The sequence below is a fragment of the Podarcis vaucheri genome (assembly GCF_965113315.1).
Source record: "Podarcis vaucheri genome assembly, chromosome: 15".
NCBI classification, from domain to species: domain Eukaryota; kingdom Metazoa; phylum Chordata; class Lepidosauria; order Squamata; family Lacertidae; genus Podarcis; species Podarcis vaucheri.
The window spans coordinates 34,621,362-34,638,602 of NC_138753.1; the positions used below are offsets into that span (position 1 = coordinate 34,621,362).

A 17,241-nucleotide genomic window follows, 5' to 3' on the forward strand; every position below is an offset into this window, starting at 1 on the left:
TGGCAAACTTGATCTTAAGATTGGTTGGATGTTTCCATTCACAGCTGCCATCAAGATGTGTGTGTGTAATAGCTTTCTCCATGGTCAGCTCCCAACTCTGGAATGATATCTTTGGTACAGCTGCACTGGAGTGCAGAAGAAGCTTGGGAGCTTCTTGTGTGGCATAGTTCTACTATGGAATGGGCACCTGGTTAGCCACTGTGAGAATAGGATGCTGGACTAGACAGGACATTGGCCGGATCCAGTAGGCTCTTTTTATGTTTTTTTCTCCCCCTAGAGATATTTCTGTTGGCCTCCTTATTGGCCTTCAAACATCGAAGACGTTTTTGGTTATCTAGGTTTTTGTAGTTTGATAACAGGATGATGTTGACTTCTCAGCAGCAATGTTTGGAACAGTGTTTTAAGGAGCTGTTAAAATTCCCTTTTAATGTTGTGTTTTATATTATGGTTTGTGTTATGATGTTTATATGTATGTTATAAATATAACTATATTTATAGCTATCCTAAATGAAATAAGTAAAATAATACTCATACTTGGCAGCCCAAGAGAGAGAGAGAACTGTATTTTTCTCTCTATAAGACGCACCAGACCACAAGACGCACCTAATTTTTGGAGGAGGAAAACAAGAAAAAAATATATTCTCAATCTCAGAAGCCAGAACAGCAAGAGGGATCGCTGCGCAGCAGTGAAAGCAGCAATCCCTCTTGCTGTTCTGGCTTCTGTGATAGCTGCGCAGCCTGCATTCGCTCCATAAGACGCACACACATTTCCCCTTACTTTTTAGGAGGGAAAAAGTGAGTCTTATAGAGCAAAAAATACGGTACTTCTTTTTTGTCAACAGGGTTGTAACCAATGTTTGTCCTATTCAGAGTAGACCCATTAGCACTAATGCATCTAAGCTACTCATGCTTACGCATTCCTTTTTTTTTTTATAATATTTTTTATTAGTTTTACAAAAGTTTTTATAACAGACAAACACAAAAAAGAAAACAAACAAACAAACAAGTATAATTTCATAATGTCATTTCATAAACTTCTTTCCTCGGACTTCCCCATACCTCCCCTTTCTGCATCCTCATGTCCAAATTTTATAGCAACTTATAAATGTTTTTTCCAACTCTAATTCATCATAGTCCTTTCTTATTCTAATCTTATATTACTGCAGCCCTTTCTCTCTATAGAATCTCGACATTCTAAGCTTCATCAAGTTTATAGTAGTCCTTAAGATAAATCTTGAATTTCTTCCAATCTTCTTCCGCAGTCTCCTTTCCCTGGTCTCAAATTCTGCTCGTCATTTCCGCCAATGTCATATAGTCAATCACTTTCATCTGCCATTCTTCCACGGTGGGTAGATCTTGTGTTTTCCAATACTTTGCGATCAATATTCTTGCTGCTGTTGTTGCATACATAAAGAATGTTCTATCCTTTTTTTGCACCAATTGGCCGACAATGCCCAAGAGAAAGGCCTCTGGTTTCTTAAGAAAGGTATATTTAAATACCTTTTTCATTTCATTATATATCATCTCCCAGAAGACCTTAATCTTCGGGCATGTCCACCAAAGATGATAAAAAGTACCTTCAGTTTCCTTGCATTTCCAGCATTTATTGTCAGGCAAATGGTAAATTTTTGCTAGCTTAACTGGGGTCATGTACCACCTGTATACCATTTTCATCACATTTTCCTTTAAGGCACTACATGCCGTAAATTTAATTCCGGTGTTCCACAACCTTTCCCAGTCAGCAGACATAATATTATGACCAATGTCCTGTGCCCACTTAATCATAGTTGATTTAACTATTTCATCTTGTGTGTTCCATTTCAACAGCAAGTTATACATTCTTGACAAATTCTTAGTATTGGGTTCTAGCAGTTCTGTCTCGAGTTTTGATTTTTCCACCTGGAAGCCAATTTTCCTGTCTTGTTTAAAAACCTCCATTATTTGATAATAGTGGAGCCAATCTTGTACTTTGGGTTTTAGTTTTTCATGGCTCTTTAATTTCAGTTTCTCTCCATCCTGTTCTAAAATCTCACAATACTTTGGCCATCCGACCTCCATATTAACTTTCTTATGGGCCTTCGCCTCTAAGGGTGACAACCATCTAGGGGTTTTGTTTTCCAACAGGTCTTTATATCTCATCCAAACATTGAACAACGCTTTCCTTACAATGTGATTTTTAAAGGCACTATGCACTTTGATTTTGTCATACCATAAATATGCATGCCAACTGAATGCGTTATTGAAACCTTCTAAGTCCAAGATATCTGTATTCTCGAGGAGCATCCACTCTTTCAGCCAGCAGAATGCTGCTGCCTCATAGTACAATTTTAAGTCCGGCAGGGCAAATCCCCCTCTTTCTCTTGCATCTGTTAATATTTTATATTTTATTCTGGGCTTTTTGCCCTGCCAGACAAATTTCGCAATATCTTTCTGCCACCTCTTGAAACAGTCCATCTTGTCAATAATCTGCAAAGTTTGAAACAAAAATAACATTCTAGGCAATACATTCATCTTAATTACTGCAATTCGGCCTAACATTGATAATCTCAAATTTGACCATATTTCTAAGTCTTTTTTAATTTCTAACCAACATTTTTCATAATTGTCCTTATATAAATTCAAATTTTTAGATGTTAAATTAACCCCTAGGTATTTCACCTTCTTAACCACCATCAAACCCGTCTCTTCTTGAAACTTATTCTTCTCTATATCTGTCAGGTTTTTCCCTAAGACTTTAGTTTTTTGTTTATTCAATTTAAATCCAGCTACCTGGCCAAATTGTTGAATTATCTCCAACACCTTTTTCGTGCTAGTGTATGGCTCTTGTAAAGTCAGAACTAAGTCATCTGCGAAAGCCCTTAACTTGTAATGTTTTGCTCCGACCTGTACACCTTTGACTTGCTGGTCCTCTCTAATCATGTTCAGCAACACCTCCAGGACCGAAATAAAAAGCAATGGGGAAATTGGGCACCCCTGTCGTGTTCCTTTTTCTATCTTAAGTTCCTCAGTTATTACATTGTTTACAATCAACTTAGCTTTTTGTTCGGAATATATTGCACCTATACCATTCTCAAAACCTTGTCCTACCCCCATCCCATGAAGGTTCTTTTTCATAAAACTCCAAGAAATGTTGTCAAAGGCTTTCTCCGCATCCACAAATATCAAAACTGCTTTAGTATTTATATTCACCTCTAACTTTTCCAGAATGTCTATTATATTCCTAACATTGTCTGAGAGGTGTCTCTTTGGGAGAAAGCCTGCTTGGTCTCTATGAATCTTTTCCATCAATACTCTTTTAAATCTTTTTGCTAAAATGTCTGCAAAAATTTTGTAATCCACATTGAGTAACGAGATTGGGCGGTAGTTCTTCAATTGAGTCTTTTCAGTCTCTGTCTTTGGTATGAGTGAAATATATGCTTCTTTCCACGATTCAGGTGCCTTTTTTCCCTCTAAGATCTCATTACAGACATCCTTTAGCGGTTGTATCAACCATTCCTTTAACGATTTGTAATATCTGGAAGTCAGTCCATCTGGCCCTGGAGATTTGCCCAATTGCATGTCCTGAATGGCACCCTCTATCTCTTGTTCTGTTATTCTCTGGTTTAGATCCACCTTACTTTGAGGAGAGATTTTTTGTAATCCATGTTTATTAAGGAATTTATCTATGTCTTCTTCATTTTGTAATCCTTGGGAATAAAGTTTTTTGAAATAACTCACAAAACAGTTTCTTATCTCATTTGGTTTAGATATGGTCCTTCCATCCACTTCCAAACTTGAAACTGTATTTAATTTCTGTCTTTTTTTGAGTTGCCATGCCAAAAGTTTGCCACATTTATCTGCCGACTCAAATGTCTTTTGTCTCATTTGCTTTATTTTCCACTCTATCTCTTGGTTCATCAATTCCATATATTGTGTTTGATACAATTTAATCTCCCTCAAAATCTCCTGGGACTTTGGTTTTGACCTTAATTTTTTCTCTCCTTCTTTTATCTTTTCCAAAATTTTTTCTCTTTTCTCCTTCTGCTTTCTCTTCTTTATTGAGTTTTGTTGAATCAAAAACCCTCGCATCACAGCTTTACTTGCGTCCCAGATCACTCTTCTTTCCACATCGCCCCTTAGATTGATTTCAAAATAATCCTTTAAAGTTTTTTGGGCCTTCAAGTGGAACTCTCTATCTCGAAACAGGGTGTCATTCATTCTCCATCTAAACTGACCAGTTGTTGTAAGTTTCATTTCCATCTTCACGGCGTTATGGTCGGAGCAGGTTTTTGGGCAGATTTCTACCTTCTTAATCTTCGGAGCCATTCCACTAGTAATCCAGATTTGGTCGATTCTGGTCCAGGTCATCTTTGCTTGGGAGAAAAAGGTTCCCTCTCTTTCAAGAGGGTTCCTTGTTCTCCAAATGTCTATTAAGTCCATATTTTCAGTCATTTCAAAAAAAGTCTTCGGGAGTCTCCCTTCTTTAGTGAGTATCAGTCTTTGTGTCTTGTCCATGTTTGTAGAAACTACACCATTCATATCTCCCATAATTATCATGTTATATTCCAAATAGTCCATCAGGGTTTCATGAAGTTTTTTGAAGAATTCTGCTTTACCTTCATTTGGTGCATAAATCCCAATTATCAAAAATTTTTCTCCTTGTGCTTGAATCTCCACCGCTAAATATCTTCCTTCTTCATCTTTAAAAATCATTTTTGGGGCCCACTTCTCTTTTACATAAATCACAACTCCTCTTTTTTTCACTTTGTCTGACGAGATAAATTCTTGTCCCAATTTTTTATTCATAAGCAGTCTCCTGTGGGCTCTGGTTATATGAGTTTCCTGTAAACAAATCACGTCCAATTGTTCTCTGTACAAAATGTGGAATACTTGTCGTCTCTTCAAAGGCATGTTCATCCCATTACAATTCCAGCTAAGGAATTGCAGGGCCATCTTGTTATTTTTCTGGTATTCCTCCAACTGCTCCCAATTGTTGTTCCTCCTCTGTTGGTGGTGGGAGGTTCTGTCCAAATGAGAGGTTCAAGATATCTAATACACTCCTTTGCTCAGCAATTGGGTCTACAGTTCCTTTCTGTAGATCTTCTTGATTTTTATGCAGGAAGCTGTCTTTATCCTGTGTCGTCTTTATTTTCACCTTCTTCCCCTTATAGTCAAAGGACAGTCCCTGTGGAAATTCCCACCTAAAACGAATATTGTTCTTCTTGAGCAGGTAAACCAGGTCCTTATAAGAAGCTCTCAAGTCCAGAATATGTTTAGGGATATCTTTAAAGATCTGTATCGGTGAATTCCCAATTTGTAAGGCCTTTTCAAAATGCAATCTTAATATTTTGTCTCTTTCCTCCTTCGATCTCAAGGTGATCAAGCAGTCTCTCGGTACCTTTCTATTCTGTCTTCTGCCCAGTCTGAATGCCGTTGTGATTTTGATTTCGTCTTCCTCTAAGTCTTCCCAAGCATCAGCAAACTCATTCGTTAAAAAGTCCGTGAGGTTGTCTCCTTCGTCCTCTGGAATTGATCGTAATTTCAGATTCCTTTCTTTTCTTTGTAGTTCCCACAGTGCCAGAGTTGCATCGTGGTCATAGACCTTCCTGGCAATCGGTTCTAATTTTTCCTGAGTCTCTCCAGCAATAGTTCTGGCTTCCTCCGCAATTTGACGTGTGGCAGAATTCTCTTGCGTAAGCTTATTTATAGATTCTGTATTCAAATCGAGTCTTGCTGTCAAGTCTGTCAATTTCTGTGAGTTCTCTGTCAATTTCTTAGTGTTCTCTGCCGTTTGCTTTGTTAAATTCTCCAGGGATTGATTTATCTTAAGAAGGGCTTGCGATACTGCATCCATGGAGGCTGCTGTACCTCTTTCTTGTCCTGTTGTCACTGTAGAAGTTATTCCTGAGATCGAGCCTCTTTTCTTGTGTTGCTGCAGCTGTTGTTGATATTGCCTTGTCTTGGCTCTCGTGCTTATCTCGTCTGCTGGGCCACTCATATCCCAAGGTCGTTTCCCACAAGAGCCTTCTCCTAAGAAAATTCCACTGTCCCAAAGCGTAGCAACTTTTAGTTTACCCTCTAGAGGGAGCAAATCAGAATGTCCGCAAACCGAAATAAAGAGTGTTAAAAAGCAAATTTATCAGGAGGCTTCTATAAGTATAATGCAACACTTTCCTAGTAAATAGAGTCCCAGCCTTCCCTGATATAATGTATCCACAAAGTCCCAAAACTTTGTAACAAATAAACAGTAAAGCTTCCACTTTGTTGCTTTCACAGGAATCTGAAGTCAGTTCAGTGTTCCTTTTGTTTTATGAGCAGTTCGTACCAGGTTGGAGGCTGCAGAAAGTTTCCTTTTCCTTTAAATTAGTCATGCAGCTTGTAAAGTCACTTTTTCCTCCCCTCTGCCCTGCAAGCTGGAGGGGATAGTCAAAGTCCAAATGTCGGATTCAAGCATTTAAAAGCGATTTTCCCTTACGGATGCAGCTTAGTAACTTTCGTTGCTTTGATTATCATGCAGTCGGGGGAAGGCAGACTTCCTTAATTTTTGCCTTTCCCGTTTTCAGCCTAATTTCAGGTAGTTTTAATTCGAATAGAGGTTCAGTCTTACTCACGGGTCTTTTTTGTCCAGATTATTCAGGAAGGGAATCGGCGCTCTCCACTAATGGCGACGCGGCTTCACTCTGCGGGCTGGGTAGCGATTCTCAGCACCGCGCTCCCCCGTTGTCGTTCCGGAGCCTTTAAAAAGGCTCTTTCTGCGGTAAAGAGGGGGCGCTTCGGGTGCCCACCGAATCTCCTTGTTCACAGGATCCGTTCCTGTGATTTTAGGGGTCCCCCGCTTGCCGAAGCGGGTCAGACCCGAACTCGCAGAGCCGTCCTCTCTCCGGAGCTCGGAGAGAGAGCAGCCATTAGCGCTGGCGCCGAACCGGAAGCCCATGCTTACGCATTCCAATGGGTCTACTCTGAGTATATCTAACATTGGTACAACCCTTAATTTAATTTATGGAGCTCACTGCTACAATACTCAATACTCAATACTCAAACCAATCTGCCCCTTCCCAGTGCTGACAGTCAGCTGGACAGAGAGTTAATCCTTTCTATTGCACTTTGTACATATTCTCTAAAGTTTTCTGAAATCTGACGTGTATGGCAGAAATACCATACAATCCAGATTAGAGTCCATGTCCTCAGGAACTAGAAAATGCAAGAGGGTGCTTGAATGTTGCAAATCTGGGGCTAAAGGGTTATTGTGTGTGATTTCCAGGTAGGCATTAAAAAAAACAGCCTTCAGAATTTAAGTAGCAATTACACAATCGAGGCCTCTAATTCTATTCCCTTCTGCTTTCATTGTGTTTTGTCCACTTTAACCACAGATGTTATAAGTGAAGTGCGCTGCCTATTGCATTCCTGCTGCTGCATAATGTGCTCCTAATACAGCATTATGAATAGTTTGCTGATGACGGCAACTTTTCTGTACAAGAAAATCAGACCGCAGGATGAGAGCTCAGATTGAATTATTCTGCTCCAGGACATGAAAGACTGTGATTATGTAGTCAGGTTGGTCCTTTCCCCCCTGTAGAACGCTGACCCCCTGCTGATCCCTGACGTTTTCTATTTTTATACTCACTCGGGAGATCATCCTTTTCAACACTTGATGACTAGAGCTTGTTGTCATGGAGCGGGAGAATCCGTTTAATGCGTGGCTCTCTTGGGCTGAGCAGAATGCTTCCAAGAATCCCATTCAGCCATTTCATGTTTTCCACTCTTTTCATTTGTGTCTCTTATTTTTGACAGTAAATGTTAATTTAGGGTTCGGGAGCCTAATGACACTTCATTTGTTTCTGGACACATAACTCCTCTCAACTCATTGGCCATGCTGTCCAGGGAGCTGATGGGAGTTGGAGTCATATTGAGGGCCACGGGTCCCCCATCCCTGTGACAAACCACAATTTGCCAGACTGAGATTGTTAGGCCCTATCTGCAGTATACAGTCATACCTCGGGTTACGGACGCTTCAGGTTGTGCGTTTTTGGGTTGCGCACCACGCCAAACCCGGAAGTACCAAAATGGGTTACTTCCGGGTTTCGGTGCTTGTGCATGTGCAGAAGCACTAAATCACTCTTTGCACATGTGCAGAAGTGCCGAATTGCGATCTGCACATGCGCAGATGCGGCGCTGCGGGTTGCAAACATGCCTTCCGCACGGATCACGTTCGCGACCCGAGCATCCCCTGTACATGTAAAGCAGTATTATACCGCTTTAATCGACTATGGCATTTTGCAAAGTATTCTGGGAACAGTAGTTTCTTAAGGGTCCTTAGAGTTGTTAAGAGGCCCGCATTCTCCCCACAGAGCTACAATTCCTAGAGTTCTCTGGGAAGAGGGATAGAAAGTTATTCCACTCTGAGAACCATAGCTTTATAAAGGGAATAGAGATCTCCTAGCAATTCTCAGCACCTTTAACAAACTACAGTTCCTAGGATACTTTGGGGGAAACCATGACTGTTTGAAATAGTATGTTACATCCTTAAATGTAAGGGGCCTTAGTCTTAAACAGAGCCACACTTTCATGAATTAGGTTATGATGCAGAGTACCTCAACTAGTTAGACCGCATCTTTGGTTTGGTTATACCTGAAGGAGCATCTCCACCCCCATCGTTCAGCGCGGACACTGAGGTCCAGCTCTGAGGGTCTTCTGCTGGTTCCCTCCCTGTGAGAAGTGAGGTTACAGGGAAACAAGCAGAGGGCCTTCTCGGTAGTGGCGCCCACCCTGTGGAACGCCCTCCCATCAGATGTCAAGGATATAAACAACTATCTGACTTTTAGAAGACATCTGAAGGCAGCTCTGTTTAGGGAAGTTTTAAATGTTTGATGTTTTATCGCATTTTTAATATTCTGTTGGGATCTGCCCAGAGTGGCTGGGGAAACCCATCCAGATGGGCATGGAAGGAAGGAAGGAAGGAATGAATGAATAAATAAATAAATAAATAATAAATAAAATAATAATGATAATTATTATTATTATAGAAAGAGAGGACAGCAGTTTTCAGAGTGTAGGAAGAATGAATCATGAAATGAGGGTGTTTTTTTTTAGCTACGTCTGTTCTAATGGCTACATCCATACAGCAGAAATAAATCTGGCGTTTTGCTCCTGATTCTAAATTAAGGGTCATAATCGCCTTAGTCACACTCACAAAGTAGACTTATTGAAATGAACGTGCATGACTAACTTGGGTCTACTTCGATAAGAACTTGTTAAGAACCCGAAGTTTCTACCCTACTTTCTTCGGAATCAACACCCAGTCTGGTTCATGAAAACACATTTGTTGCAGTTGTACTGATCACTTATTCCGCATTGTCTGCACAGAGTTCTTTGTTTATTTGAAGGCGTTATAAACCACCAAATATCCAAATAATGCAATAGCAGTGTAGAATAATAAAAATAAAATCAGATTAAAAACAATGCTTGGGAAACATCTGGGGGGGGGGGAGACTGACGGAAGAGGAAAATTTTCAGCATCTGATGAAATGTATGCAGTTGTTGAAGCCTGTTTGACCTCACTGGTCCATACGTTCCACAGGGCAGGTGCCAATGTGCTAAAGTAACCGGTCCAAACTATATAAAAGAACGACTCTCCAGTCATTGGAGGCTAGTACCTATTGGGACTGGTAGGGTGGAAGTCTGGGAGAGCAGAAAATCGCATCTGCACAGACACAGACACCGGAAAGCATGTTTGCTCAGGCACAGGCGCTGGAAATTGCAGCTGCGCATGCTCACGCCCTGGCCCACAGAGGCATCTCTGCTGGAATGAACCAGTCCAGGTGAGGGAAACCTTGCTGACCCCTGGGTTAGGGGCTCTTTCATTGCTATTCCCACGTTTTACATCTGGTCCTGCCCATCATTGCTATGTGGGGCTCTGGAAGCCTGCTCAGGGGGAAGTGGTCCTTGAGCTGAAAAAGGTTTCCCACTCCAGTTTTTGGCCATGAGACCGCTTGTGTATATGACCTCTGTGAGTGAATACAAATGGCACCGTAATGTGCAAATAGAGCAAAAGCCCAAATTGAATCCCCAACCAGTCTGTGCTTTGCAGGCTTCTGGATTTGATTTTAGAGCGAACAGGCCAGCAGGGAAGCAATTCATATACCTAACACATTCCTGCATTATGTTTCTATGGATATTACTTGCAGCAATAATACCTTAATTGGACAATGTACTGTAAATTGGCTCTGAGTCTGTGGGATGTCTTGGGCTATTGTTTCTCGTAGATAATCTGTTTTAAAGCTTAAAAGATTTAAGCTAAATAGATTGATTCCAAATATGTATCTTTAGTTCAGGCTGCTATTAGGACTAGTTGAAGCATCGTAAACAACCCCCTTTGTGCTCAAGATTTGATGAAGGAAAGGCTTTGCTAGAGCAAAGTCGGCTTCTAATCATTTGATAGTTTATTTGGCCACGGGGGGAAATCTAGCCAACATGAAGCACACTAAAGTCCCGCAGATTTCAGCAGGAACGATTGTGTGTGCTTCTGTTTCCCCAGTGAAGTCAATGGGAAATTGAAGGTCTTAACTCTGAGTGGACTGTGGCCCTGCTTGTTTTAAGATGTGCAGACAGTGGTCTCTTAAAATGCTACAAGCCAGGAGATGTAGCTGGTTCACGGGGCCACTTTTATGGCCTGTAAAATGTCTGTGCCTTTTTGCAAGCTTGGGTGCCTGTGAGATGCTGCTAGCCCATGTTGTCTTTCCAGAGATTACACCAAACATGCATACAACTGTGCGGCTACTGAACCAACTAAGGAACGGCACAGCAGCTAAATGTGAATTGGCTAAAACAGAATGCAAACTGAAAAAATTAAAATGAGGGTCTTAAAAGGCAGTTGTTTTCCTCTCTCCTTTAATGCATGCTTCCTGCTTCTGTCTTATATTCTAGACAGAAATTCAGTAGGTTAAGCTTTTTCTCATACAGTGGTACCTTGGGTTAAGAACTTAATTCGTTCTGGAGGTCCGTTCTTAACCTGAAACTGTTCTTAATCTGAAGCACCACTTTAGCTAATGGGGCCTCCTGCTGCCACTGCGCCGCCGCCACACGATTTCTTTTCTCATCCTGAAGCAAAGTTCTTAACCCGAGGTACTATTTCTGGGTAAGCGGAGTCTGTAACCTAAAGTGTCTGTAACCTGAAGCATCTGTAACCCGAGGTACCACTGTATGCAAAAGCAGTTATGTCGCCATGATTGTCCTCTTGCTAACTGCGTGTTCTGCCATGCCCCTGCCTACAGACTCTCCAAGTATCCCTATTTTCCAGGGATGCCCCGATTTAGAGAAGCCGTCCCGGTTGCTAATTCGTTGCGTGGCAAGTCCCCTCCCCCCATGTGAAATGAAAACACCGGACACATTATTTAAGGTTAATGGGCGTAAAAGGCCACAACTTTATTGATTACAGGAATTAGAAGGTATTGGCCTTAGGCATTGGCTCCTATCGACTACCCGGCATGGAGACCGGGAAGGGTTATCCACCGGCTGTGGGAGTCCTGTTGAAGTACGCCAACTAGGATCCCACGGGTGTCACCGCTCGGGGGCATGCCAGAGGCCCTCACCTCCCTAGGTTTCGGACAAGGCAACGCCCCCCGGAGTCCTTTACTGGACTACCCTTTTTTCATTGGGGGAAGGTGATGGCGTTTCCTTCCCCCCTTCTTTTGCATAACAATTACCCCTGCCAATGCCTAACCGCCAATACCGAGGAAGTTGTGACGTTTGCTACGAGGTAGGTGAAAAAACCAAATGGCTGGAAATGCGCCAAGTTGGAAAAATTCCTACCAGGCCCCTCACGGCGACCAACCGGAGTCCATAGCAAGGTCAGACCTAGCTAAGCCTAAAGGGTGGGTGGGATGGGAAAACCGGCCAGCTGGAACGGGGCAAAGAGGGCGGTCCCCGGGCGTGCTTGGCCTTAAATGGGCTAGGCCACGCCTCCCCAGCCCGCCGACTGGGGGGCAGGGTCGCGGGCATGCCCGGGGATTCCCTCGTTCTCGCAGTGGCTAAAGGCCAGCCCCCTGGGAGTGGGAGGGGGTGGGCCCGCAACCCCACCTCCTCCCAAGCTCAGAAGTGGCTATCCCAAAATGTCCTGTTTTGCCTTAGGACACCCCTATTTTCTTTGGAGAAATGTTGGAGGGTATGGTAGGATGCCCCTATTTTTACTTGAGGGTATGGAGTTATCCGACCCGAGAGCCATCTGATGAAGGCAATACTGTATAGGGAAGTTGTTGTTTTTAATGTTTAATGTTTTATTATGTTGGAAGCTGCCCAGAGAGGCTAGTCCAGGCTTCCTCAACCTCGGCCCTCCAGATGTTTTTGGCCTACAACTCCCATGATCCCTAGCTAGCAGGATCAGTAGTCAGGGATGGTGGGAACTGTAGTCTCAAAACATCTGCAGGGCCGAGGGTAAGGAAGCCTGGGCTAGGGAAACCCGGTAAGATGTGTGGGGTATAAATAGCAAAATTATCATTATGAAACGGGATGCCCCTATTTTCATTGGATAAATGTTGGAAGGTATGCACCTGTGGCAGCCGTTTTGTGACTGACGCCCCCAGCACTCCCTCAAACAGCTAAATGTGCCTCTAGTTCATGAAGAAGAAGAAGAAGAAGAAGAAGAGGAGGAGGAGGAGGAGGAGTTTGGATTTGATATCCCGCCTTTCACTCCCTTTAAGGAGTCTCAAAGCGGCCAACATTCTCCTTTCCCTTCCTCCCCCACAACAAACACTCTGTGAGGTGAGTGGGGCTGAGAGACTTCAGAGAAGTGTGACTAGCCCAAGGTCACCCAGCAGCTGCATGTGGAGGAGCGGAGACGCGAACCCGGTTCCCCAGATTACGAGACTACCGCTCTTAACCACTACACCACACTGGCAACCCCTGTAGCTGCATGCATCATAGAACCTGTCATGATTTGGGGGCTGTCCTGGATGACCTCCACAGCCCCCACAACCCTGACATTCTGTGAGAGAGGAGGAGCTTTGAATCTTAGGCTCCTGCAGATACACCATGGCATCCGGTGTGAGATTTGAAGTCACTGTGACAGTGTTCCCTCTCTGTCTTTTGAACACAGTTTATTGTTCTGACAGCGATATCGCAATACGGTGGTACCTTTGTTCTCAAACTTAATCCGTTCCGGAAGTCCGTTCCAAAACCAAAGTGTTCCAAACCAAGGCACGCTTTCCCATAGAAAGTAATGCAAAACGGATTAATCTGTTCCAGACTTTTAAAAGCAACCCCTAAAACAGCAGTTTAACATGAATTTTACTATCTAATGAGACCATTGATTCATAAAATGAAAGCAATAAACAATGTACTGTACTATAAACTAAATAAAACAGTAATGTAGATGATAAAAATAAAAATTAATTAATTTTTTTACCTGAACTGATGATAGTCATTGTTTGGATGGAGGACTTTTATCCATTTCTGCAGTCACACAACAATCAATCAATCAATCAATCAATCAACCAATCAACCAATCAATCAGTAGCTGAACTGGGTTCCACGCAGTCGCAAAACAAATTAACTGAAAAGGCCTCAAAAACAAAAATGCAAAATAAACAGCAAAAACAAAAGCTTCCAGAACTTAATCTGTTCTGGATGTCCGTTTGACTTCCGAAATGTTCGAAAACCAAGGCACAGCTTTTGATTGGTGCAGGTGCCCCGGAAACAATAGCCGACCGCTGCATCAGATGTTCGGCTTCCAAAAAACGTTCGAAAACCAGAACACTTACTTCCAGGTTTTCGGCATTTGAGTACCAAGGCGTTTGAGAACCAAGGCACCACTGTAGAGTCTCTCGCTGGTAATATCGGCCTCTAAGAACCCCAAATGCCCATCTTATGGCCACCAGATTTATTAAAACATGGAGGGGGAGGTAGCTCTAAAGGGAAATCTCTCTCTCCTTCAAACCTCTCTTAACGACAGCTGGTCTGCTGAGAAGTTTATTTTATTGTAATTTACTGTCAGCAGTTGGCGAAAAGGTAGAGAAGCATGCATATGTGGTGGATGGATATTTTCTTGGAATGCAGAAATTGGGGAAATCCAATGTGCGGAAAGGCCATGGCAAATAATACTAGATTTTTTTAAATAAAAAACGTTTTTTGGTACAGGAGGCACTGTAATGAAATACAACTTCAGTGGATTAGGCAAGTGCCACCAGTAATTTTATACATGTAGCTTTCAACTTTAATAAGGTGTTGCAAAACCTATGAAAACACAAGTAAGTAAAAACACATTTCCCCCCTCAGCCAGCCAGCCTCTGTTCTCTCTGTTTCTCTCTGTTACAATGTGGTGCTTTGTACTGTAAAGAGAGAGGAGTGGGAGCAGGAGTTGTTAAATCCAATTTGAAAAACTGGTAATTGTCCACTCTCCCCCCTCCCCACCCCAAATAATATATTTATATCACCAATGTATAAAAAGTCCTGTATTGCTTTAGACCACTCTTGACAAATAAGCCGGTTTGTGTTTTGTTGTGGATGCAATCAGCTTCGAGAGAATCCGTCTCCAAAATAGATGGGGGGTGTTTTTTGGCCATTAAAATCACATCAAGCGAATTCAGGAAACTGGCCCATAATTATTTCCTGTTAAAGTATTAACATGGGAGGTGGCTGCAGAATTTAGAATTTGAGGATTGAGAAAATGATTTAGAGCTTAAGGCTTTCTAGATAATCTACCTGCTGTCAGGAAAATTGGTGAGTTGTTTGGGGAGAGGGATGGAATTAGGAATGTCTTTTTTTATTCTAGCATCACACTTGTGTGCAACAGCAGGTATGAAATGATATTTGATGCCGTCTCGTGTCATGGGCAGATCTCCCTTCCCCAGCCTTGCTTCTTGAGAATTCTTTTTAACTAGAGAAATTGTGAGAAGAAGGTTGCTGATGTTCTGCTTAGTCCCATAGTCATCTAGTTGGTCACTGCGAGAACAGATTGTTGGACGTGGTGGACCTTTGGTCTAACACAACAGGGGTCTTATGAGACATCAGGGGTTGACGCTCTGGCCATTTAAACACAAGGCACATGCTGACCCATGATTATTCTCCATATACATGGAGTATACCAGACCCTATTTTTCAGGGACAGTCCTGGATTTACAGAAGCCGTCCTGGTTTCTGATTTGATCCCAGAATGTCCCACTTTTCCTTACTGTGTCCCTTTTTTCATCAGAGGATTGTTGGTTATGCAAACCCTGAGCCAAGGATACAACCTTTAGAAGACACCGGAAGGCAACCGTGTGTAGGGAAGTCTTTTTTTTTTATTAAGTTCAATGTTTTTATATATGTTGAAAACTGCCCAGAATGGCTGGGGCAACCCAGTCAGATGGGCGGGCTATAAATAATAAAATTGTTATTGTTGTTGTTGAATAGGACATCCCTATTTTCATCAGAGAAATGGTACACACAAAGCAAGAAAAGCTATTTGTGAGGCCACCACATGTGACAATTTGCCTTCTGTTTCCTCAACAGTATTTAGAAGAGTATTTTATGGATAGTATAAGTTTTGGCGGGGACGCGGGTGCTGCTGTGGTCTAAACAACTGAACCTAGGGCTTGCCGATCAGAAGGTCAGCGGTTTGAATCCCTATGATGGGGTGAGCTCCCGTTGCTTGGTCCCAGCTCCAGCCCACCTAGCAGTTCAAAAGCACGTCAAAGTGCAAGTAGATAAATAGGTACCGCTCTGGTGGGAAGGTAAGCGGCATTCCCGTGAGCTGCTCTGGTTTGCCAGAAGTGGCTTAGTCATGCTGGCCACATGACCCAGAAGCTGTCTGTGGACAAACACCGGCTTCCTCGGCCTACAGAGCGACATGAGCACCGCAATCCCAGAGTCGTCCACGACTGGACCTTTACCCTTTACCTTTATAAGGTCTGGAACTGAAAAGAGCCTGTGTGGACACAATGCCGAGAAATGCTGGTTCCTGGAGTACTAGTCCCCTGTGGTGGAGCTGTGGTCTACATGAAACAAAAAGGGTGTAGTCTCACACCCATCACAGCTTGGACCAGGATACCTGAAAGACAATCTCACCCTTTATATACTCAACCCATCACTGTGCTCTGCAAGCGAGGGCCTCCTGCAGATACCATCTGATCAGGAAGTCCCTTTCCTCCCAAGGACAGGCATCAGGTCTATAATGCCCCTATCTTGTGGGATTCCCTCCCCTTGAACATTGTTGTTGTTGTTTAGTCGTTTAGCTGTGTCCGACTCTTCGTGACCCCCTGGACCAGAGCACGCCAGGCACTCCTGTTTTCCACTGCCTCCCACAGTTTGGTCAGACTCATGCTTGTAGCTTCGAGAACACTGTCAAACCATCTCGTCCTCTGTCGTCCCCTTCTCCTTGTGCCCTCCGTCTTTCCCAACATCAGGGTCTTTTCCAGGGATTCTTCTCTTCTCATGAGGTGGCCAAAGTATTGGAGCCTCAGCTTCAGGATCTGTCCTTCCAGTGAACACTCAGGGCTGATTTCCTTTAGAATGGAGAGGTTTGATCTTCATGCAGTCCATGGGATTCTCAAGAGTCTCCTCCAGCACCATAATTCAAAAGCATCCATTCTTCGGAGATCAGCCTTCTTTATGGTCCAGCTCTCACTTCCATACATCACTACTGGGAAAACCATAGCTTTAACTATTCCCTCCCCTTGAACATCATACTTGTGCTATCTCTGCTGTCTTTTTGTGTCACCCACTGAAGACCTTCCTTTTCCAACGATCTTTTTTCTTCAAGTCAAGGTCTTTCCTAGTCTCCATCTGTATTGGAATTGTTTTTCCGATGTATTTATTTTATTATCCTTTGTCGTTTGCCCACCCACCCTTCCTGGGCTCCTTTGGGAGGAAGGGTGGGATAGTAATGTAATAATAATGATAATCACATGTGACAATTTGCCTGCTGTTTCCTATGTGGAGGAGCTTTCTATTTGTTCCGTATAACGAGGCCCCTGCAAAGTGTGATGTGTGATACCTTGGCATGCTCCTAAATAGAAAGTGAGCTGGAATGTCCCGGTTCTGCAGGCCATGGTCTCCTTAAGCTTCTGAGAAACAGTATTAGGAACCACCCAGCAAGCCAGAAGTCATTCCTTCTCTCTCCTGCCAGAATTCATTTCTTCTCTCCTTATTTTGGAGATAATTTCCTTAATCCCTCTCAAAAATTATATTTCATTTCCACTGTGCCATTTATGAGAACCTTGCATTGTAATAATCAGTGGCGTGTGATCCCATGTCCGCAGTTTGTTGGGAGATTAGTTTCCTTTTCCCTTT

At 42.8% G+C, this 17,241-nt stretch overlaps 1 protein-coding gene across 4 annotated transcripts in view; it reads left to right on the plus strand.

The window, feature by feature from the left end:
* The window catches only part of PKNOX2 (PBX/knotted 1 homeobox 2), a 456,445-nt gene that overhangs the window by 30,108 nt on the left and 409,096 nt on the right, over positions 1-17,241 (plus strand). Inside the window, exon 1 of one of the 4 annotated variants that reach the window (XM_082200519.1) lies at positions 7,374-7,533. The exons of the other annotated variants lie outside the window; for them this stretch is intronic. The gene's annotated coding sequence lies outside the window, so the exon portion shown is untranslated. Of the gene's footprint in view, positions 1-7,373; positions 7,534-17,241 lie in introns of those variants that run through there. 4 annotated transcript variants of the gene reach the window in all.